At 40.2% G+C, this 25,355-nt stretch overlaps 1 long non-coding RNA gene across 1 annotated transcript in view; it reads right to left on the bottom strand.

The window, feature by feature from the left end:
- Nucleotides 1–9,473: 9,473 nt before the first annotated feature.
- The window catches only part of LOC120388282, a 29,165-nt gene continuing 13,283 nt past the window's right edge, over nucleotides 9,474–25,355 (bottom strand). Inside the window, exons 2-3 of the long non-coding RNA XR_005590545.1 lie at nucleotides 11,084–11,140; nucleotides 9,474–9,811 (exon numbers count right to left, since the gene is read on the bottom strand). This is a non-coding gene — a long non-coding RNA (uncharacterized LOC120388282). The remainder of the gene's footprint in view (nucleotides 9,812–11,083; nucleotides 11,141–25,355) is intronic.

The raw sequence follows: 25,355 nt of genomic DNA, 5'->3' as shown, positions 1-25,355 counted from the left end.
AACTTATTCACACACAGGAAACTTAAACTATTGTGTTATTCATTCCATTTGGTACAAATAAATGTTTATATACTTTAAGTGTCATGGTTCTCTACTGCTGAGGTACATAATTTTAAACAGTAAAAGTGTGGGGTCAGCAAACGTGTGCAACACAGGTAACCTTAGGACTAAAATGAGCGATGTCCCTCAAAACAAGAGGTATGAACATGGGAGTCATTTTCATTAGGGCTGAGCAATGTTTCTATGAATAGTTCATAGTCACAGTTTCAGATTTCAGTGCATTGAGGATAGAAATAAATTAAAGTTACCAAGCAGCTAAGCTAGCAAATTATCCATGTTGACAGTTAGGGATGGTGAAATCAAAGAAATAATGTGAATATTTTTCCTTTTTCAATATGATACTGTGTTGGCTTCTGGGTAACCAGTGAGGTATTATAGAAGCTGTTTCATTCTGGGCTTGGTAAATCTAAGTATTGGAATATCCACCAGCTTTGGGGATTATCTGTCCTCAGTTGGCTCCCCTGGGACCCTGGTCACAGATACATATTGAATATTTTTAGGAATAAGTGTAGTGACAGACAGAACAAGGAGCAATGGTCTCAAGTTGCAGTGCGGGAGGTCTAGGTTGGATATAAGGAAACACTATTTCACTAGGAGAGTGGTGAAGCACTGGAATGGGTTAACTAGGGAGGTGGTGAAATCTCCATCCTTAGAGGTTTTTAAGGCCCAGATTGACAACACCCTGGCTGGGATGATTTAGTTGGGGTTGTTCCTGCCTTGAGCAGGGGGTTGGACTAGATGACCTCCTGAGGTCTCTTCCAACCCTAATTTTCTATGATTCTAGTGGTTTCTGTTCTTCACATATTCCACCTGGCTAGTATTTTGGAGGGATATCATCACAGAAATTTTGAAAAATAGGAATACTATAGCCTTTCAAAAATTCAAATCCCCCAAAATATCTATGACAAATACATCCCTGAGTCTCACTACTGAAAGTGCAAACCTAGATTTTTATTAATCAACAAAGAATAAGTACAAGGTGGATGACATAATACTCTTTTATTGGGCAAACGTCTATTGGTGAAGAAGAGAAACTTTTGACACACACAGAGCTCTTCTTCAGATCTGGCCAAGGTACTCGGAATGTCACAGCGAAATAAAAGGTGGAACAGATTGTTTAGCATAAGTAGTTAAAGTGTTCTAAAAGACCATTCAAGGTGAAGTGGGCAATTAGCACCTCTGTAGTTGTAGGACAAATGGGGTGGGTGCTTAGTGGGTTATAGATAGTTGTAGTGAGCCATAAATCCAGTTTCTTTATTGAGTCCATGAGTTCCAGTGTCTACCAAAAGGGAAAAAATATTTCTAGTGTCAAACAAAGGAAAAAGATTAACTGTGAAATCCTTAACAAACAACACTTCTACCACAATCTCTCTACCACTGATAGGACAGCTATATATTTGCTGAAATCCAACCACCAGATAGTGATCAAACCAGCGGACAAAAGGGGCACCATCACGGTCTTCAACCGGGATGACTATGTCACCGAGGCCAGCTGACAACTCTCCGACACCACCTACTATAATGAACTAATAAAAGAACGCCACACCACAGTTCATCCAGGAATTTAAAGATATCTTTGCTGTGATGGGGTGTGCATACCCCGCACTAGGTGAGAAAGGGTTACTCCCACACTATGGGCAGAAGGAGTGTGCATACACTGCCACACTTCCCCAGACAACTCCAAGAGAAACTCTATAACCTCATCACCCACAAACCCACCCCATTGACCTACTTGCTTCCCAAGATCCACAAACAAAGGAACCCAGGACAATCTATCATATCTGGCAATGACAGTCTTACTGAAGGAATATCAGGACTCACAGAAACCATTCTCAAACTACTCGCCATACAAAGGGCCATTTTCCTCCAGGACAAAACTGATTTCCTCCAACACTAACTCTGCAACATTAACAATCTCCCTCGGAACACCGTCCTTGCCACCATGGATGTAACCTCCCTATACATCAACATCCCTCACTGCCTGCCTCAGATATCTACAAGAAAATGCATAACACTTAGATATCCAGCCCAAATTCATCCATTTCATCCTCACCCATAAGAACTATACATTCAGCAGCAAACACCCACAGCCATGGGTACTAGGATGGCTCCCCAATAGGCCAACCTCTTCAATGGCCATCTCAAGGAAGAACTTCTGGACAAATACACCACAAAACTAATGATATATCTGAGATACATTAATGATATGTTCATCCTCTGGACAGACGACCTAAACTCCCCTGTAGATTTTCACCACAACTTCCACAACCATGACCCATCCATCAAATTTTCTGTACAACACTCCCACATCAGCATCAACTTCCATAACATCACAATCAGCATCAGCAGTGGAACCCTACAGACAATTATATATAAGAAACCCATGTGTAGCCAATTAGTTCATTCTATCATCCATTTATCATTGTGTTATGTGGTGTTGTGGTCAGTTCACATGGCATTTTCATATATAACCAATGTATGTTAAATAGATTTAAGTTGTAGGATTATTAAATATTTTGAGGCTGAGACCTGAAAGATTTTAGCTTAGACAGACAAGGTCAGATTCTGCCATAATAACAGATGCAAAACCTGCAACCATATTTCCACTGCTGTGATGATTAATGCCTCCCACAACACACCTTTCGAGATCAAGAGGTCCTCCACATGCCTATGATAACAAGTGGTATACCTCATCCAGTGCATGAATTGCCTCTCATAACAACTGTGTGAGTGAAATGAGATGATCACTATGAACTCACACAGTAAAATGATAAAGTACAAAAACACATTACTCATGGGTAAATAGTTTTCGCAAAATTATCGATCCATATCTGACCTCTCAGTTCTCATCCTCAAAGGAAACCCGAAGAACACCTTCAAAAGACAAGCCTGGGAGCTTATATTCATAACTATGTCAGACATGGAAAAACATGGACTCAGTAAAGACACTGGATTTACGGTGCATAATAGCAATCTATAACCCAATAACCCACCTTTGTCCTGTGACTACTGATGTGTAAACTGCCATTTCACCTCCAATGGTCTCTTTCAACATGTTATCTCTTTATGCTAAACAATCTGTTCTACCTTATATTGAGCTGTGACACTTTGAATACCTTTCCCAGACATGAAGAAGAGCTTTGAGTAAGCTTTCAAGCTTGCTTCTTTCACCAATAGAAGTTGGACTAATAAAAGATATTACCTCACCAACATTGTCTCTCTGATATCCTGGGACCAACAGGGCTACAACAACACTGCAAACAAAGAGTAAATACCTATTTCTGGGCTTGGTTCTACTCTCACACTGCCATTTACAATGGTGTAATTCTAGTAACTTCAAGAAAGTTGATCCAGACTTACAATTAAGTAAATGAGGACAGATTCCAGCCTCTGAGTCATATTAATCTTCAGCTCTACTATTTTCTATATCTCTGGATATAATTTATATTTATAACATGTAGATGTACATCAAAACAACGTAGAGATGGGTGGAAGAGATAGTGCTAGCATCCAGCCCAATTTTAAATGTATACTATACTTCAAGTTTTAACTAGATTTAGGGTTTAAATTACATGGAGCTGAAAATTTATAAGTTGTTCTTGAGAGGTTGTGGCCAGATATGACACAGATATCATAAGAACAACAGTTCTTGTGAAATGTTTAGATGCATCTGGACCAGAATCGGAAAAATAGGCCTTTTATAAGATTGCACCTACTATACTGTAATTTCTATGTAAGTTTGTTTAATAAAACCCATATTATATTATAATATAATATATAATAATTAGGGCTCTCAAGGGATTAAAAATTAATCACAATTAATTGCATGATTAAAAATATTAATCGTGATAGAATGCCATTTATTTAAATATTTTGGATGTTTTCTACATTTTCAAATATACTGATTTCAGTTACCACACAGAATAAAAAGTGTACAGTGCTCATTTTATATTATTATTATTGATTACAAATATTTTCACAGTACAAAACAAGAAAGTTTTTTCAATTCACCTAATACAAATAATGTAGTGCAATCTTTTTATCATGAAAGTTGAACTTACAAATGTAGAATTATGTACAAAAAAAATAACTGCCCTCAAACATAAAAACAATGTAAAATTTTAGAACCTGCATGTCCACTCCGTACTACGTCTTGTTCAGCCAATCGCTCAGACAAACAAGTTTGTTTACATTTGCAGGAGATCATGCTGCCCACTTTTTGGTTACAATGTTACCTGAAAGTGACAATAGGTGTTTGCATGGCACATTTGTAGCCGGCATCTCAAGATATTTACATGCCAGGTGCTCTAAAGATTCATATGTCCCTTCATGCTTCAACCACCATTCCAAGGACATGCGTCCATGCCGATGATGGGTTCTTCTTGATAACGATCCAAATCAGTGCTGAGCGACATATATTCATTTTCATCCTCTGAGTCAGCTGCCACCAGCAGAAGGTTGATTTTCTCTTTTGGTGGTTCAGGTTCTGCAGTCTCCACATCGGAGTGTTGCTCTTTTAAGACTTCTGGAAACATGCACCACACCTCATCCCTCAGATTTTGGAAGGCATGTCAGATTCTTAAAACTTGGGATGATGTAGCTATCTTTAGAAATCTAACATTGGCACCTTCTTTAAATGTCAACTCTGAAGTGAAAGTGTTCTTAAAACGAACAGCATGTGTTGGGTCATCATCTGAGACTGCTATAACATGAAATATATGGCAGAATGTGGGTAAAACAGAGCAGGAGACATACAATTCTCTCCCAAGAAGTGCAGTCACAAATTTAATTAACACATTTTTTTATACGAGCATCATCAGTATAGAAGCATGTCCTCTGGAATGGGGGCCGAAGCATGAAGGGGCATACGAATGTTTAGCTTATCTGGTACGTAAATTCCTTGCAATGCTGGCTACAAAAGTGCCATGTAAATGTCTGTTCTCACTTTCAGATGACATTGTACATAAGAAGCAGGCAGTATTATGTCCCATAAATGTAAACAAACTTGTTTGTTTTAGCAATTGGCTGAACAAGAAGTAGGATTGAGTGGACTTGTAAGCTCTAAAGTTTTACATTGTTTTGGTTTTTTGACTGCAGTTATGTAACAAAAAAAAATTCTACATTTGTAAATTGCACTTTCATGATAAAGGTATTGCATTATAGTACTTGTATGAGGTGAATTGAAAAACACTATTTCTTTGTTTATCATTTTTACAGTGCAAATATTTATAATAAAAAATAATATAAAGTGAGCACTGTACACTTTGTATTCTGTGTTGTAATTGAAATCAATGTATTTGAAAATGTAGAAAAGCATCCGAAATATTTAATAAATTTCAATTGGTATTCTATTGTTTAACAGTGCTATTAATTGTGATTAATTTTTTTTGAGTTAATCGCGTGAGATAACTGCGATTAATCAACAGCCCTAATAACAATATATTCACTGGCAAATGTTCATAATGATTTAGGTCCCGATTCAAAGCTTGAAGAGTCTTTCCATTTATTTTGAGTCACGTTGACAAAGACTGTATTTTAAGGCAGAAGCACAAAGAGGAAGAATTAAGGTTGAATTTTCAATCTGAATTCAGCATCTCCTGACCTTTGAAAGTTTGATTTCTCAACCATAACAGTACATTAGTAGTATATTTATTGTTTGCTTTTTGTTTGGTTTGTTTTTTTTAAACATGGAATATATACATATGGAGTCTTCACGTTGCCTTTGTCCTAATCAGTTGGTTTTCACACTAAAACTGATTTGATGGTGGTGGTCAGTGATTTCCTGCAGTGGATGAAACATGTGACCTGCCTTTGACACTTTTGACAATGAGGTGTTGAGCTGGCTGTGATCACTAGCTGGGGTGGAGGGAGTCTCTCTTGACTGGTGCCGCTTACATCGAGAGATGTCAAAGGGCAATTTTGGGCAATGGTCTTTCTGCTCAAAGGGCTTTCACATGGGGTACCACAGAATTCAGTATTGTCACATCTCTTGTTCATTGTCTGTCTGAAAAAGTTGAGACTTTAGTGAGTAAACATGAGAACAGTGGTGCCAAAATGATGAAACCAAACTGTGATAATTTCTTAGGGACCCCAGGACTGTGAGTCACCTTATTATCCCTCTGCCTCAGCAAGAGAGAGAGAGACTTGCTTGTGTTTAACTGAGTGTCAGCTCTCTGACACCAACAGTCTGTCAGCTACCCAAACAATCCCCTCAGTGCTCTGCCAGCCCATACTTTCCCTTGCAGTGCAACAATAGGTGAACCCCGAGCCCCCTTAAAGCATTCCCCTGCAGTGTCCAGTCCTTAACCATTTGCAAAGTCACAGAAATTACCAGGTCTGCTGTGCTCAAAGAAACAGAGCACATACCTGCTCCTCTAAAACATCACAACACTGAGCTATATTTATAGGAAAACAATCATAAATTTATTATCAAAGATTAAGATTTAAGAGCTACTGAGTAAGGATAATAGAAATGGTTACATATAAAATAGAAAGAATAACATGCTTCCTAGAGTCTAAGCTTAATTTCAACAGGCTAGACCAGGGATCGGCAACCTTTGGCATGCAGCTTGCCAGGTAAGCACCCTGGCGGGCCGGGCCGATTTGTTTACCTGCCACATCCGCAGGTTCGGCTGATTGCAGCTCCCACTGGCTGTGGTTCACCATCCCAGACAAATGGGGGCTGCGGGAAGCAGCGCGGGGGGAGAGATGTGCTGACCACCGCTTCCCGCCACCCCCATTGGCCTGGAGCAGCGAACTGCAGCCAGTGGGAGCCACGATCGGCCAAACCTGGTGGGCCGCGTGCCAAAGGTTGCCAATCCCTGTGGATTGCCAATTCAGCCTTAGGCAAACATTGTGGAGTCCAGTAGTACCTGATTAACATCTTGTTCTGGAAGAATCACAAGGATAACATTCCTGAAGTACCTTTCACTTGAAGCCAGATATCTTCCCAGGTTTCTGTTGTGATTGTAAAGCTAAGATATTTTTCCCATTTTTCTTTCTAAAGCAAAACATTACACCACTTATAAGTAATTCCTACAAAGTGACTTTTGTTTCCATATCTCTTAACATGTTCTTCCAGAACTCTCAATTTTCATTCATTTTTGTCTGCCTTAATTTTTTCCTCCAAGTAAATTCCATTTATAATTTTTCTCATCTTAGTGAAATATGTATAAAATTACTGTCTGGGACTTTCCTCATTTGCCCATATAGAATGTAGTCAGGTCATGATCACTGGTACCATCTAGTCCAGTGGTTAATTCATCTTTATGCCTCATAATTAGGTCCAAAATAGAGTTTCCTCAGGTTGGATGCAATACCTTTTGTGTTAGAAAATTATCACCTCCCATTTTAAAATACCCTAAGGATCTTTTACTACTGGCTGTCTGAGCCCCTCCAGCATATATCTCCCAAATTGAATTCCCCCGTAACAACACATTTTTTCTTTCTACACATTGCAAACAGGTGTTTAAGGAGTAACTCATCCTGTTTTCTCATTTAATTTGATGGGCTGTAACAGACTCTAATCACTACCCTCCTCCTGGAGCTTGTTAGTAAGCACATTGATTCATATGCATTGACGATCTTACAGTTCTCAATTACCAATAACTTGAAAAGAGGTAATGGCATCTTTAATGTATAGTCGCCCCCCCCCACACACACACTTTACCAACTCTATTCTTCCTGAACAGGTTATAATCAGTAATTTTTCACATTCCAGTCATGTGAATTGTCCCACCAGGCTTCAGTAATGCCAATTATATGAAATTTCTTCTAATCAATGAGAATTTCCAATTCCTATTACTCGTTGCCCAGCTGTTGGATTCACAAAGGAACTTAGGCACCTAACTCCCATTGATTTCAATGTTAGGCACCTAACTATCATTGTAAATCCCACTCCAGATTCCTATACAAGTAACCAAAAAAGTCTCCTCTTCACATTCTTTGCCACTTTTGTTCAGTTTGTTTACAACACACTGTGTACCACATTTGCCTTATTAGCACCCTCTTCTTGTACTACTAATTTAATGCCCTCCTGGAAATCATAGCTAGTGTCCAGATGAGAAGGTTAGCCCTCCTACCAGTTAGATTCAAGCTATCCCACCCATATGTCTCCTCTCCCACGGGAATGTTGCCCAGTGTTCCATAAAACCACATCAGTCACACAACCAACAGTTCACTGCTGGTATTTTCTGCCTTCTCCTGATCGTGAGAAGGATCTCTGAGAAGATCAATTGGACATTCATTTTCTTCACCTCTCTTCCTGAATTCCTGAAATCTGCTATGATCTAGCATATCATAGTTCCGTGTCATTGGTTCCAATGTTTTTCAATGTATATTATTTCTTTCCTAATTTGCATAATTCCTATATTTAAAATACAGTGAATCTTCTTTAGAAATTCAGCAGTTTGTGACAATTGTTTTAAAAAGTGGCTGACCCAAAAGAGATTTAATTTCTTGGCAAAATATTACACATATTTGATCCCATTACTGTAAATAAATCTCTGCTTTTGGTGTAAATATGTGTTTGCATAGATGTAAAAATTTAAAGAAATGTTTAATGAGAAGTAGAACAAATATTTTAGCCATTAGAATGATTACTGAAAAAGGGCTAGAAAGACACTGTCTTTAAATATTAAAACAGAATTTGTTTTTAAGAAACATAAACCCGCATATATTCACCTCCAGATTTACCTTTAACAGTATAGTTTGTACTTAAATATGACTAATGCAATAAACCTGCAATACATGAGCTTTCTTGTGGTTTTTGTTTGTTTGTTTTTGCAGGACATTTTTCATACCACGTGGTATGATGGGCAGTGGAGTTGGTTAATAATAGTACACTATCCAGACTCTAAGTGCACAAGATACAGGACGTATGTCATTTTTTTACTTATAGAACATGATTAGAGAATGCAAGTGAAAGTGAATAACAAATAACAAATAAGACAATTAGATTATAATATATCATCTAAAGTATAGACACATGAAACATGTACAGAACGGAAAAATTGTTTGCTCAGGCTAAAGAAAATAGCCCGAGTATCTCCTGCTCCTCCATACTCCAGAGCTAATGCTGACTAATCACCCTCTGGGCCAGATGAGAGATACATGGGTACTACAGCCCCATCCTGTAGTTAGCAAAGTTTAGGATAGGCTTCTTCTACAGAGGTCTCTCCCATTCTAGATTTTCTTCTTGAATCAACCACATGCCCTGTGGTAGAGAAGCAGCCACATTTTAAACAAAAGAAAAGGAGCCAGGTAAAGAAAAAACAGATTTGGAAGAAAAGGAAAAGTGTGTGTTCCCACTGAGCAGTCTACTGTCCGCATAATTAGCAAAGAAAGCCTGGGAGAAAAGTGAAGAAATGTCTTTGGAAGAGGACATTACAGGTTCACTCCTCTGTTGTGTAGGCCTCATGGTCAGGACAACACAGAAGGTGAAAGGCACAAATGGAAGTTAGGCAGCTAACTCCCATTGACTTTCAACTACCTGTCCTTTGTGCTTTTGAAAATCTCCTCCATGCTGTCTGCCACCAAATTTCACTTACCAGGTCCAAGAACAACAGTAAGTTGTAGTTCTGAAGGACAAGGAGCCTCCTCTCTAGGTTTTGCCATGCTTTCAGCTTGTTCCTGTGCCTTCCAATGAAATGTTCGTATCATCTGTTCTAATGAACAGGAGTTGAAAGAGGTCAGGTCCAGGTTCTCTTTGTCATCAAGTGCTCTGTAGCCAGCAAAGTGCCCAATGCTTTATCTGCAGCGGAAGACCCTCTGTTATAACATTAAAGAAGGATGAATACAGTCTAATGATCATTAAAGTAAAAGTTCACAATTGCCGCTATTATAATAAATAGAAAGATGACTATGTGTTATATGTTTTGTTAGGCTTGGGTTCTAGTGTTCTTTTTCTTAATATGAAAACAAAAATAGAAACCTTTCCTTGAGGGCATGTTTCAGAGAACGCTGAATTTTATGAGCCATAATCTCTGGTGCAAGAGGAGTAAAATAAATCTTCTTTTGCCAGCAAGGTCCTTTGCCCCCAGGAAGTACTCACCCAAAGGAATGCACACAAACTTTCCATCACTGCACTCCTCAGGGCTTTCCTTCAGGATACAGGAGCAGCTTTATATTCCTCTGAGGGGTCCATAGGAGGTGCTGAATCAGCACACCTCCCTTTATCTTGACATGTACCCACCATCTCTCCATGACACCCCTAAGTGACAGCTGCCTTGTGTCAATACAAGTTCTGCCCTCTCAGGCTTTCAGGTTCTAGGAACATGTGTCAAGTTTTACGCTGACAGTAGCAACTAAAGGTCAGGGTGAGTCTGGTACCATATGTGGAATTGTAACTTATAGTCAATTGATTTGATATACGAAATGTGCTCTTATGACCTAAAGAGAGCCAAAATTTTCTACATTTAATAAAAGTACTTTTACATTTGTTTCATCATTCCATATAGAAATGCAGTAAATATTAATGCTATCTGTTTCCTGTCTTCATTCTGTTCTTCTGCTACATTCACCAAGTGATTTATGGTGAAAGATGGACTCTCATTGATCTTAGTCTAAACAGTCAAACCACTGCATTAAGCTGACAATGTTCAAAGCTTTCGAACTCTAAGGCAATGGTTTGCATGAAATACAATGGCCTACCAAAGAGACACAGAATTAACAGCTGTCATCACCACAGTGCTTACCATAACTGAGATCATTTTAATTGTGTGCTGTATCCCTTTCTGCCACCTTTATTTGCTATTTGCCTTCTTTAGATTGCAAGCTTTCTGGGGCAGCCACTATATCTTCCTGAATGTATGTAAACTTAAAGAGAAAATTTGGCTTTTACACAGTCTAAGGGCCAGATTCTTGTGCAATTCAGTGAGTAAGAGTATATTACTCTATTGAAGTCAATGGGATGACTTAGGAAGTAAGGTGCTACTAAAGTGGAGTAAGGGTGTCACATGGCCCTTAACAAATTTGTTATAATTTATTAAGAGAGGCGAAACACATTAAGTACAATGTCCTTTACCTGAATCCAGGTTCTTGTTTCAAAAAGGTCCAGCCACCGATTCCAAATTAAAGATGACTAAAAAGAAAACACAAGATAATAAACCTAATTGTTCACCACAGTAGTGTAAGTGTTTCCATTTCAATGGCTTTCTCTTGTCAGATAGGTTTTGCCATGCTTTCAGTTTGTTCCGATGCTTTTCACTGAAAGGCCTGTGTTGTTTGTATCATCTGCTCTAATGAACAGGAGTTGAAAGAGGTCATGTCCAGATTCACTTCCTTGCTGTGTTCCGGGATTATGAAATAGAGGCAGAATGACCTTAGGAAGGACCTTTCCATAAGAGTGAATTATTGCTTGAAAGCTCTTTAGGACAAAGGATTTATCTTCCACAACCTGCAATTTTTGATCACAGTTGCCCGAATATGCTCACATTTCTCATATAGTGGTAGATAATATGCTAGAGAATATATATAAAGGATAGCATGGATTTCAGATGCTGGTTTTAATGGTTCATTTCATTAAGAAAATTCTTAGAAAAATTGTCGTGTCATTTTCAGGCCCACGGGTTACCTGTTCATTTCTGAAATAATACCAGGCTAGTCTCTCACCAGGTGTTAAACACCTAGCAGAGTAGGGACCTTGATCCTGGTTGGAGCCACTACAGTACAAATGATCAAATATTAGTAATAATGATACTATAGCAGGTGTCACTATGTGGTGCTATTACATATCATCTTCTAGGTTTTTCTTTTCTTTTCTTAGCATCTAAGCAAGTTTTTAGTCTTGGAATAAATGCTTGTGTTGTTTTATTGTTTTCTGGGCATAGGGAGCTGTGTGAGCAGCAGGAGAATGTGCTGAGTGCCTTGATCTCAATTCTTAAGGAAGAGTTGCTTCCTATGAACAGATCCTTAGTGTTGGGCTGAGATTCCTGAAAGAAGGGATTGCCCTGAATGCTGTTTGATCATCTTGTTTTATGACTGGGTTTTATGTATAAATACATTTTCAAACAAGCACCTTTGTGTTTTCTCCCATGCTTCCCCTCCTGTGTAGGATAAGTTTAACCATCCACAAAGCTATCTCATTATCCACCTTCAAAACTCTCCTTTACTCTGAGGCCTACAAAAATTTTGATAACACTTAGGCTGGTGGTGTGCTGAGACCATAGACTTCCAGTGTTGATCAGCATTGTCTGATTGCTTGTACTCCCCAGGCAGTCTGTATCCATCTGTTGTGTCTTGTTTTAGATTGCAAGCTCTTTGGGACAGGGACTGTCTTTTTGTTCTGTGTTTGTACAACACCTACCACAATGGGGTTCTAGTCCATGACTGATACTTTTATGTGTTATGATAATCATAGAATCATAGGACTGGAAGAGACCTCGAGAAGTCATCTAGACCTGTCCCCGGCACTCAAGGCAGGACTAAGTATTACCTAGACCATCCCTGACAGGCGTTTGTCTAACCGCCTCTTAAAAATCTCCAGTGATGGAGATTCCACAACCTCCCTAGGCAATTTATTCCAGTGCTTAACCACGCTCATAGTTAGGAAGTTTTTCCTACTATCCAACCTAAACTGCCCTTGTTGCAATTTAAGCCCATTGCTTCTTGTCCTATTCTCAGAGGTTAAGGATACTTTTTTCTCTCTCCTGCTTGTAACAACCTTTGTATTTTAAACCTATCATCATGTCCCCTCTCAGTCGTCTCTTCTCCGGATTAAACAAACCTAATTTTTTCAATTGTCTCTCAGGTCATGTTTTCTAGACCTTTAATCATTTTTGTTGCTCTTCTCTGGACTTTCTCCAATCTGTCCACATCTTTCCTGTTACGTAGGGTGACCAGATGTCCCAATTTTACAGTCCCGATTTTTGAGTCTTTTTCTTATATAGGCTCCCATTACCCACCGCCCCCATCCTGATTTTTCACACTTGGTGTCTGGTCACCCTACTGGTATACGGTGCCCAGAACTGGACACAATACTCCAGTTGAGTCCTAATCAGTGTGGAGTAGAGCAGAAGAATGATTTCTCATGTCTTGCTTACAATACTCTTGCTAATACATCCCAGAATGATGTTTGCTTTTTTTGCAACACTGTTACATGGTTGGCTCATATTTAACTGGTGATCCACTATGACTCCCAGATCCATTTCTGCAGTACTCCTTCATAAGCAATCATTTCCATTTTGTATGTGTACAACTGATTGTTCCTTCCTAAGTGAAGTACTTTGTATTTGTCCTTATGGAATTTCATCCTATTTACTTCAAACCATTTCTCCAATTTGCCCAGATCATTTTGAATTTTAATCTTCTCTTTCAGCTTGGTATCGTCCACAAACTTTATAAGTGTACTCTCTATGCCATTAGCTAAATCATTGATGAAAGTATTAAACAGAACCAGACCCAGAACAGATACCTGAGGGACCCCACATTATTTATAATATAAATAAAAAGTAATAATAGAAAGTCACACTTAGAGTATCTGTATCACTGTTTTCTCCTCCACTTAGAAGCTGACCTGCAAAGAACCAGACATCTATTACTAATCAGCAGAAGGGTGACAGAGGTGTCAGAACAGGACAGTACAGTTATAAGAAGGGGCAACAATATACAGAGATAGGACTTGATATTTAAGCTATTCCTATATGCATTACAGGTAGCTAAGCATTATTATTATGGAGGCACCATAACAACTCTATATTTAAGGTTGAATTTTGATATTAAGGCAGAGATTTTCCTCCTTTTGCATGAAAAATACAGAGTATATTCCCTAAAATTACAGCACTCGCTCTTTAAGTGCAGAATGAATTTTTGGAAAATTTACAGATAACCAAAGTAATTGCCTATCTAAATGGCTCCTGCAGCTGGACTTGATTTCACTGCCCTTCAAATCCTCTGTAGTGCTCACATGAGCATTTAAGCATATATAAGTAGATGTATGTATTTATATGTAAAGTGGCCAGATTTTAGAGCTCCAACTCATGCTCTTACTCACTCAAGCACCCATTGATATCAACAGGACCACTCACATGTCTTTACCAACGCACACAAGTGGTTGGCACTGTGGCCCATGTTTTGTGGAAGGCTGTGGAATGACAGGCACCATTTCAATGTATACCATTACCCAATGGGATTTTTCCCAACTGTTTTTGTGCCAGTACTTGAAGTCCTTTCTTCAGCTGCTTGTAAAGAAACAAACAAAAAACCCTGCCCCTCTTTCCCCCTAATTTCTTCCAAGGACACACTACACATTCTTCTGTTACTGATAGTCATTGGTGGCTGACAGAGAGCAAGACATTACTTAAGCCCACACCTGCAAAAGTATGTGCTTATAAATCTAAGAATGAATTGACTGCCTGTGTAGCAACACAGACAGGGGCTTTATCCTGGCCCACCCACACAGAATATGACCACACATTAGAAAGAAATTAATACCAGTTTGTGTTGATATTATGCATCACCCTAGCATTTTCTCTTGATACATTCAAAGGGGACTGGGCTTATGCATCTATAAAAGCTGAAGTGAATATAATCCTTTATTTAAAATAACATTGTTTTCTCTGCAATACATTTCTGAGTTACAATGGGTCTTTCTTATTGTAAAAATGTTGATGGAGTCAATTCAGGGTCATCTGAATTAAAAAGAAACGAAAGAATACTCAATGTTCTTTAGTGGTGTTGAGTAAGAGTGCTGAGAAGAGAAAGAGTGCTGAGAGTGATTGAAGTTTGGATCACTAGAAACTGAGGTTTCTATCCAGGTAATAGGTACAGCATATGCAGCTGTTGTTATGTAAGGATGTAATGAGTGGTTGCAGAGACCAAAGGTCAGCCTCTATTTTGGAAAGGTATAGTTCTGGACAACAGGGAGGTAGATGCAGGCTCTGGTTGCTATTGTATTGGAATTATGTACTGGTTAAACAGAGAACTAACTCAATTGTTTGTTAAATACAAGCTCTCCAGCCCCTTAAAAGAAAACCACACAGCAGAGTTAATAGCATCACAAGCTTCTCCACAGTGCTTCAAAATTATATGGAGGAGCCATTTTGAGGAATGAATGGATAGTTTAACCTTGAGGTAAATAGGCTTCTCTTCCCACTGATTTACATCACTGTAAATCAAGCGTAACTCAGTTGAAGTCACTGGAGTTACACTAATGTAAAACTGGAGGAGACTGAGGATATGTCTACACTATGAAATTAGGTCAATTTAATAGAAGTCGATTTTTTAGAAATCGATTTGATACAGTCGATTGTGTGTGTCCCCACTAAGCGCATTAAGTCGGTGGTGTACATCCACAGTACGAAGGCTAGTGTCGACTTTCGGAGCGTTGCATTGTGGTAGCAATCCCAGAGTTCCCGCAGTCTCCGCCGCCCATTGGAATTCTGGGTTGAGCTTCCAATGCCTGATGGGGCAAAAACATTGTTGCGGGTGGTTCTGGGTACATGTCGTCAGGCCCCCCTCCCTCCCTCCATGAAAGCAACGGCCAAAAATTGTTTCTCGCCTTTTTTCCTGGGTTACCCATGCAGACAACACACCACAGCAAGCATGGAGCCCGCTCAGCTCACTGTCACCATATGTCTTCTGGGTGCTGCTGGGTAACCCAGGAAAAAAGGCGAGAAACAGCAGCATCCCCTTGCCTTGCGGATGGCAGACCGTACAATACGACTGCTAGCCATCATCACCGTTCCGTGGGTGCTCCTGGCCAACCTCAGTTAGGTTGGTCGGGGAGCCTGGGCAGACATGGGTGCTCCTGGCCAGCCTAGGTGAGGTTGGTCGGGGGCACCTGGACAAAAATGGGAATGACTTCAGGTCATTCTCTTAAGTTTTGTCTAATGGAGATTCAGTCCTGCCTGGAATATCATGCCAGCTGGAGGCTTCTGCCTCAGGCTGCTCTCCCAGTCGGCAGCACCACGCGGTCGCACGTAAAGTAATGCACATTGGAAAAAATAACCCCAACTATACATACAACATGATGGGGGCTAATTTAGCTACAACGAGTCAGGAAAAAGATCTTGGAGTTATCGTGGATAGTTCTCTGAAGATGTCCACGCAGTGTGCAGAGGCGGTCAAAAAAGCAAACAGGATGTTAGGAATCATTAAAAAGGGGATAGAGAATAAGACTGAGAATATATTATTGCCCTTATATAAATCCATGGTACGCCCACACCTCGAATACTGTGTACAGATGTGGTCTCCTCACCTCAAAAAAGATATTCTAGCACTAGAAAAGGTTCAGAAAAGAGCAACTAAAATGATTAGGGGTTTAGAGAGGGTCCCATATGAGGAAAGATTAAAGAGGCTAGGACTCTTCAGTTTGGAAAAGAGAAGACTAAGGGGGGACATGATAGAGGTATATAAAATCATGAGTGATGTTGAGAAAGTGGATAAGGAAAAGTTATTTACTTATTCCCATAATACAAGAACTAGGGGTCACCAAATGAAATTAATAGGCAGCAGGTTTAAAACAAATAAAAGGAAGTTCTTCTTCACGCAGCGCACAGTCAACTTGTGGAACTCCTTACCTGAGGAGGTTGTGAAGGCTAGGACTATAACAATGTTTAAAAGGGGACTGGATAAATTCATGGTGACTAAGTCCATAAATGGCTATTAGCCAGGATGGGTAAGAATGGTGTCCCTAGCCTCTGTTCGTCAGAGGATGGAGATGGATGGCAGGAGAGAGATCACTTGATCATTGCCTGTTAGATTCACTCCCTCAGGGGCACCTGGCATTGGCCACTGTCGGTAGACAGATACTGGGCTAGATGGACCTTTGGTCTGACCTGGTACGGCCTTTCTTATGTTCTTATGTTCTTATGTTACCCCAGCTTATCCCTTGCTCCCATGGCTTATTGAGCCTGGACAGTGGTAAGGAGCAGTTCAACTAGAGGCTGAGCAAGTGCATAATAATGCTAGAATGTGCCTTTGGACGTTTAAAAGGTCACTGGTGCAGTTTACTGACTCAGTTAGACTGCAGCAAAACCAATATTCCTATAATTATTACTGCTTGCTGTGTGCTCCACAATATCTGTGAGAGTAAGGGGGAGACATTTATGGTGGGGTGGGAGGTTGAGGCAAATCGCCTGGCCGCTGATTACACACAGCCAGACACCAGGGCAGTTAGAAGAGCACAGCAGGGCACGCTGTGCATCAGAGAAGCTTGAAAACCAGTTTCATGACTGGCCAGGCTACGGTGTGAAAGTTCTGTTTGTTTCTCCTTGATGAAAACCCACCCCCTTGGCTCACTCTACTTCCCCGTAAGCCAACCACCCTCCCCTCCCCACTTTGATCTCCGCTGTTATAACCTCTGTCCTTCATGCCCTTGGAGATTTTTTCAAATATTCCAGCATTTCGTCTTTTGTAACGGAGTTCGGATAGCACAGATTCATCTCCCCATACAGCTATCAGATGCAGTACCTCCCGTTCGGTCCATGCTGCAGCTCTTTTGCAATTCTGGGACTCCATGGTCACCTGTGCTGATGGGCGCTGCATGGTCACCTGTGCTGATCAGCTCGCTACTCTGGCCAAACAGGAAATTAAATTCAAAAGTTTGCGGGGCTTTTCCTGTCTACCTGGCCAGTGCATCTGAGTTGAGAGTGCTGTCCAGAGCGGTCAAAATGCAGCACTCTGGGATAGCTCCCAGAGGCCAAAACCGTCGAATTGCATCCACACTACCCCAAATTCGACCCAGCAGGGTCAATTTCAGCGCTAATCCCCTCGTGAGGGAGGAGTAGAGAAATCAATTTTAAGAACCCTTTAAGTCGACAAAAATGGCTTTATTGTATGGACGGGTGCAGGGTTACATTGATTTAACGCTGTTAAATTTGACCTAAACTCATAGTGTAGACCAGGGCTGACACCTAAAGCCTCATTCCCAATTTTCTGAGCTTTTCTGTTCCTTACTATTTTACTATTTTACAGAATGTGCCAGAAGCAATTATTAGAAAGCAATCAAAACATTCATTAAAAAAATGAATCAAGTTTGGGTATTGGAATGTAATGCATACTGTTAGGGCTAGCATTAGGAGACGGCAGTCTGAGTAACTGTTCATGAGGCTGAAGACATGAAATCTACCTCTGATGCACCCTCATAGCAGTGAAGTACTTTGACACCACGACACCACAATCTGCAAAGGCCTGATCCAAGGCCCTTTGGAATCAATAAAAAGACTCTCATTGACTTCATTGGATTTTGGACCAGGTCCCAAGACAGAAGGAAGTACTGGAATTAGACTCAGAACTTTCCCTTCTACTGGTGGCACCATGTAAGGTGCACACAGTTTTGGTAAGAGTGTCAAAGACACTCTGTCTTGGCCTAAGTCTGCTCCCACTGAAGTCAATGAGCGCATTCAAAAATCCTACTCTTTTTGCCTCAACACAAACATGGCTCCAGCATGGTGGACGGAAGGGAAAAGGAGGGGAACAAGTCTGAGAAAGAAGGAAGGAAGTGAACAAAGACTTTAGAGCAAGGCAACAAAATGGATTAGAAGAAAAACAGAGGAGAATGGGAGACATAATAGTAAAGAGAAGCAATTAAGACAAAACCATTCTGCCAGAAATAGCACTTTTGGTCAGTTACAGATAGAAAGTTATGCTTCCCAGAAAGCCATTTAACACAATGGGAAGTTGTGGGAGAACTAGGAAAGTCTAAAAAGTTTAAACAAACAAAAAAGTATGAGGTTCCCCAGTCATGTTTCTTTTAGTTTTAAATGTGTCATGTATTTTCCAGTTTTATTCCAAAGAAGGCCTCAGGCTCGGACTGTCCCTCTCATCCTCAGTCTTCCCCCTATATGGGCAATTCCTACTAGTTAAAATTAATGTCTTTCTTTTTCCTTCCTCTATTCTTTCCCTTTATTTTATGTAATTAGCTGGGGTGTTAGTACCACGGCCTTGCTATATCTTCTTGCCACTACAACTTTGCTCTTGGGCTATAATGTAGGCATGCGCACACTGCAATTCCCCAACTAAGTAATTCCTCCAACTTGCTTTTGTCATCAATTTTAGCCTCTTCTGGACTCAACCCCCACATCCAGCTGGCTCTCTGCCTAAGGCAGCATCAACTGACTGTTTAGGCAGACTCTGTCCAAAGGCAATTGAACTTAACTGGACTATTGTATTACACTGTTCAGAGGAAGGATGTAGTATCAGCCCCACAGTGAGCATGCTTGGCAAGACCTGGGCAAATATACAGACTTCTTTATACTTTAAACTCAGGTTTAGTGGAACCAGACCTATTTTACATGCACAAAAACTACTGATGTCCTCAGATCAAGTTCACTCTGTTTTATTTATTATGCACATTAAAGGCATGATATGATCATAAACATTTTCAAACTTATGGTTGACACTTGAATCCATATTGGGTTTGTCTACACTGCAATGAAAAACCCATGGATAATCCATGCCAGCTGACTTGGGTTTGTGAGGCTTGGGCTAAGGGGCTGCTTAATTGCAATCCATAAGGTCCTAGAGCCAAGGCTCCAGCCCAAGCTCCAATGTCTGCACTGCAATTAAACAGCCCCTTAGCCCAAGCCCCTGTGAGCCCGAGGCAGTTGTCACAGACCAGCCACAGCTGTCTAACTGTAGTGTAGACATACATACCCATTTAGGTACCTAAATAATTGGCCTGTAAATCAAAGGTGCTGAAATGCCAGCTTCCATTGACTTCAGGTCACTTCACAGACACTTCATTGATTTCTGAAAATCAGGCCACTTATTTAGATGTCTAAATATGGATTTAGGTGCTAAACTTCAGGAACCCAGGTTTGAAAATTATGACTGGAGTTTATGATGTCATACTTATGTTCCAGAGAGCAAAAACTGATGGATTGATTCTACACTGTGTCGCTCCATTAATTTCAGGTCAGTTACACCAGTTGAAATGCTTAACCTGCCCTTGTAAATCTAGCCCTTCATACATATGTACAAGAACAAATCAGTATTTCAGATGTGCCAAATTCCCTCCAACAGTCGGAAAAAATCTAACATATGACCTAGTACTTCCATAACAAACTTTACATTTAGTGGTGTAAAATGATGTTCTCAATTAAAATGTGCACAAATAATTTTGAAATAGTTTTCAAATGTTCCATTGTTGCAGCTCCCAAGCAAATATGAAAATCTGTAGTCCAAGAGTGGCTTATTTCCCTGTTGGGAAAGGAATGAACTGACAGGGACACAGGATACTGTATCCGGCTTTAATTAATGGAAAACTATGTACGTTCAATCAAGGATATGAGATGGGAAAAGCAAAGTGCCTCTTATAACTCATCGCTGAGGTACACTGCTTTCACGTGTCAGGCAAACAGTCCAACCTTCAGCCAGATTGTCTTCTCCTCAAACTATATGCCTTTTAACCACTTTATAAACACATTACATCTTCTAAGAACATGTATCAGTGCTCTTAGCACTTCAAATTATTAGATCACTAGTATTTTTAAATGACAGGGCAGAGCATGGTAGCATGTGGTATCCAAAGCATTCCATGGTAAATCATATTTGTGGCTGCCTGCAAATAGTCTCTAGTCAGGAATCCCATAATTTATCCTCAGTCTTTACACAAAGGTATCTTAATTTTTCATTTTCTCCACCTGCCTTACTCACTCTTACTGTACACATCAAACACCGGCCAGTAATTGAAACTTCCAGACAGGTACACTGATTATTTCGGGTATCTTGACAGCTCATTTATTTTTGTCTCTTTCAAGTACTTTATTGGCAACTAACAGGAAGTAAATGGAGAGGGAAAGGGCTCAGGAGAAAAGAGGGAGAGCAACCCCAAACATCCAAAAATCATGTGTCAGGCCCTGACATTTCATAAGATTATCTTTAAAATCATGAGTTGTAGTTGTTAATTTGGGGGGGCGGTTATTTGCCTTCTGGTTTTTGAGTTATCAGGGTTCACTCAGGTCATATTTTCAAGCTTTTCTCTGCAACCACAAAAGCCAGTAACTTTACTTCTATTTTTTTTTATGAAAGCTGAGATTCACATGACTCCAGTAGCTGGGGCTGTAAGTAAAACTTAAAATATTGCAAGACCTGCAATAAAATTGTGAGAGTTAGAAATACCATAGTGGGCACATATTTAAGCTGAGTTTGACATTCGTGAGGAGAGTTTCATGTGTAGTTGCTATGTGAGCCAGTCATAAGACAATCGATTTAAAATAGGCACTCAGGTGCCACCTGCTGTTCAGGTAAGCAAATCCAGCCTCTTCTTTGCTTAGATGGGAGCTCATCACACAGTTTCTCTTTTCTAGGCTGTTATGCACTATTCTCTCCTCCGTGGTGTTTTCTAGTTACATATATACTTTGGATAGTTGTGCATCTGGGTCTTCCCACAAACTACTAGATTTTAAGGTCAGGAGTGAACAGCTAGAATGACCTGCTGCACAACACCAGCTGGAGAATTTCAACTAATAATTTCTTTTATATCCCTCATGACTGCAACTGTAATGGGAAGGCCCAGAGTTCATGAAATGTTCTGCTCCGGAACAGAAACAGGATCATTATGCTATCAGGAAAGGGAGCTTCCCAACTCCAGAACCCACTATAAGTCCTAGAAGGACTTGAGATAGACTTTAAAACTGATATTTTTATACAGAGAATAGCTATTGTAGTAATTAGCGGTCAGTGGTGCACTGTGTATAGCTTCCCGAGGCCCATACCGGCGATCGAGCCCCACACTAACCCTAATCCGATATGTAATACCACCGACTGACACTTCTCTCCGTTAGGAGGAGTACAGAAAAAGAAATTTAAAGAGCCATTAAAATATAAATATATAAGGTGCCTAGTGTGATTTGTTGTTTAAAAATTTTTTTTTCTCTAAAAAAATTTATTTAAAAAGTCAGTGTAGACCAGGGCTAAGTCTCCCTCTGGAGCACAGACATTTAGACATATGGTAACTAAAGAACCTGGCTTGTTAAAGCAATATGTTTAAAATAATTCCAAAAATTCATTTTAAAGACACTCAAATATTCCTAACATACCTTTAAAAAAAGCATCTGCAGCATAAACATATAGAAAATGGTATGGTGTGGTATATAGCTTTCGTCAGCGCAAGTTACATGTGGCTTCACCACTCATGACTGATGGAACCTTACCAAAATCATGCCAATAAAAACATTTGTACCATCTCACTATCATTGATTCCATATACATACATATATACTCATATAGATAGATACATTGATCTTAAGACCTTTTGTAATCATCCCATTTCTGGGGTAATCCAGAACTTTTCAATGAACCAAGAATTCTGCCCCAGAATTAATACATTTTGTTGCCAAACTGTATAGATTTGTAAAAAATTCCTGCATTTTCTTCATTTTAGCTCAGATTTTGAATTCTTATTTACAAAACAATCGCATCTTCTGTTTAATTTATCAGTGAAAGATGTAGAGGCCATGCAAGCTTTGTCCTGTTATTATAAAGATTCTAATTTTCTAGACTGCAGATAATAACCAAACACTTTACAGGAATCAGTGTAGTAGTCCTGTATCCTCACTTTTGGAAATATCTCTTTACAGTTTATTGAAACAATCAAAGACAACCCTGTATACCTTGCAGGAAATCCTTTAAACTGAGCCCAGGAACTTACGATACCCTTAGCATTTTCCATAAATATTTTGCTGAATATAAGAATCATGTCTTTATGATCCCTCAATATGTATGCCTGTCACAGTTTCAGGAGTGAGTCCTGGGCTCAGTGGCTCCTCCCCACCAGCTTTGGGGAGGGGCCTTGAGCTGTGGGCAGACTTGTGCCCACCACTTCCCTGGAACTCAATAGGACAGTTTCTGCAGGCAGAGAAATCAACCACAAGGAACTGACATCATTCACTAGACTATGCATTTCTAAAATATTACCTTCATCTCCAAGAAGTCCAGTGTTTGAAGAGAGACAAAATGGACAGTTCAGATATTCTCAGTTATTCAGGTGTCAGGATCACGATTATTAGGAGGATCACAGAAGAACATCTATGGTAAGTGCTTGAATCATTCGGGATGAACACCACTCTCATACATATTTACAATGGAACTATTCATTTCCCACAGTGCAGTGCTGAATATGTAAATTTTTGGGGATGTGGGAGGGGGCTCCAGGCTGGGGCAGAGGGTTGGGGTGCAGAAGGAGCGTGGGGTCCCAACAGCGCTTACCGCAGCTCCAAGGAAGCAGCTGCCAGGTCCCTGCAGCCTCATGCAGAGGGACAGCCAGGCGGTGGTGCACGCTGCCTTCGCACCCATAGGTGCAGTTCCTGGCCAATTGGAGCTATGTAGCGGGTGCTGGGGGCAGGGGCAGCATGCGGAGCCTCCCAGTCCATGGCCACCCCAGCACCTAGAGGCCATGGGGACCTAGCGACCACTTCTGGGGGCAATGTGGAGCCAGGACAGATAGGGAACCTGCCTTAGACCCAGGCCCCCCTGCGCCACCAACCAGACTTTTAACAGCCCGGTTGAGGGTGGCAACCGAAGCCACCATAGAATCATAGAATATTAGGGTTGGAAGGGACCTCAGGATGTCATCTAGTCCAACCCCCTGCTCAAAGCAGGACCAATTCTCAAACAGATTTTTACCCCAGTTCCCCAAATGGCCCCCTCAGGGACTGAACTCACAACCCTGGGTTTAGCAGGCCAATGCTCAAACCACTGAGCTATCCCTCCCCCCAGGGTCCCTTTTGGACCAGGTTTTCCGGTCAAAAACTGGACACCTGACAACCCTAGCTTATTCACATGGCATAGTTTTCTATTGATTAGACAACTTAATCTACTATTACAATAACTGCTATCAGTCATTTTCCTTTAGGCAATCCAGCCTAAAGTGAAAACTAGGGGTATTCTATGGACTACTCATAAGCATAAAGTTAAGCATACATGTTTGTAGGATCAGGGCCTAAATCGATACTAAATCCAAACATCCCAGTAAACTTTTTAGAGGCCCATTGCTGGCAGAGGTGCTGTCTTTCAGACGAGTCATTGTCACAGAGTGCCTCTGCCACTACCTGGTGTACTTAACTGCCTCAGTCACAAATAAACACTCCTTCACTGAGGTGCATATTTATTCTTTTCTTACATAGCAGCAGTATAATTCCCCACAGCCTTCCCTCTTCAGCCCAAGCTCACCCTCCAAACTCTCTTCTGAACTCTCTCCTGCTTCCTGTTCCTTCCATTTATATCCTCCCAATTACATCATTAGCTCAGTGATTAGAACCCAGGTGCTCAAAATCCCCCAACAGAAAGGTTAACTGCTTCCAGCTGGGCCTGTAGCCTTCTTCAGGCTGCAGCAATGTCAGGGATCAGGATGCTGCTAGTACCCTGTCACAATCATGTATCCAAAATCCTGACTACTTAGAGTGATTAAATACCACATTTCACAAGAGCTGGGAATTATCACTAGTATTTTAATTAAATACCACTTGGGTAACTATAGCTTGACTGACTTATTATCTCAACTGGATAAAGTGTTCTTCAGTAGAGTATTGTTGTGCCCTCTTTCAAAGCTACTGCTGTCTGTGCAAGTGAAATCAATAGGACATGAACATGTCAAAAAATCAAAAAAGAGTCTTATAAAAGTGGAAACTAGGCCAAATTACAAAGGATGAATATAAACAAATAACACACATATGTAAGGACACAACTAGAAAGGCCAAGAAACAAAACAGGATTAAACTAGCTAGGGGCATAAAGGATAACAAGAAAACATTTTATAAATGCATTAGAAGCAAGAGGAAGATCAAGAACTGGGTTGGCCCGTTACTCAAGGTGTGTGGGGGGAGACAATAACAGAAAATATGGAAATGGCAGAAGTGTTAAATGACTTTTTTGTTTCAGTTTTCACCAAAAATGTTAGTAATGACTGGATGTCTAACATAGTGAATGCCAGTGAAAATGAGCTAGGATCAGAGGTTAAAATAGCAAAAGAACAAGTAAAAATTACTTAAACAAATTAGAGGTCTTCAAGTCACCAGGGCCTGATGAAATGCATCCTAGAATATTCAAGGAGTTGACTGATGAGATATCTGAGCCATTAGCAATTATCTTCAAAAAGTCATGGAAGATGGGAGAGGTTCCAGAGGACTGGAAAAGGGCAAATATAGTGCCTATCTATAAACAAGAAAATAAGGACAGCCAGGGTAATTACAGACCAGTCAGCTTAACTTCAGTAACCAGAAAAATAATGAAGCAAATAATTAAGCAAACAATTTGCAAACACCTAGAAGATATTAAGGTGATAAGTAATAGTCATCATGGATTTGTCAAGAACAAATTGATTCAAACCAACCTAATAGCTTTCTTCAACAGCATAA

Source organism: Mauremys reevesii, linkage group 1, assembly GCF_016161935.1.
Source record: "Mauremys reevesii isolate NIE-2019 linkage group 1, ASM1616193v1, whole genome shotgun sequence".
Taxonomy (NCBI): domain Eukaryota; kingdom Metazoa; phylum Chordata; order Testudines; family Geoemydidae; genus Mauremys; species Mauremys reevesii.
This window is presented reverse-complemented; position numbering and strand designations above follow the sequence as displayed.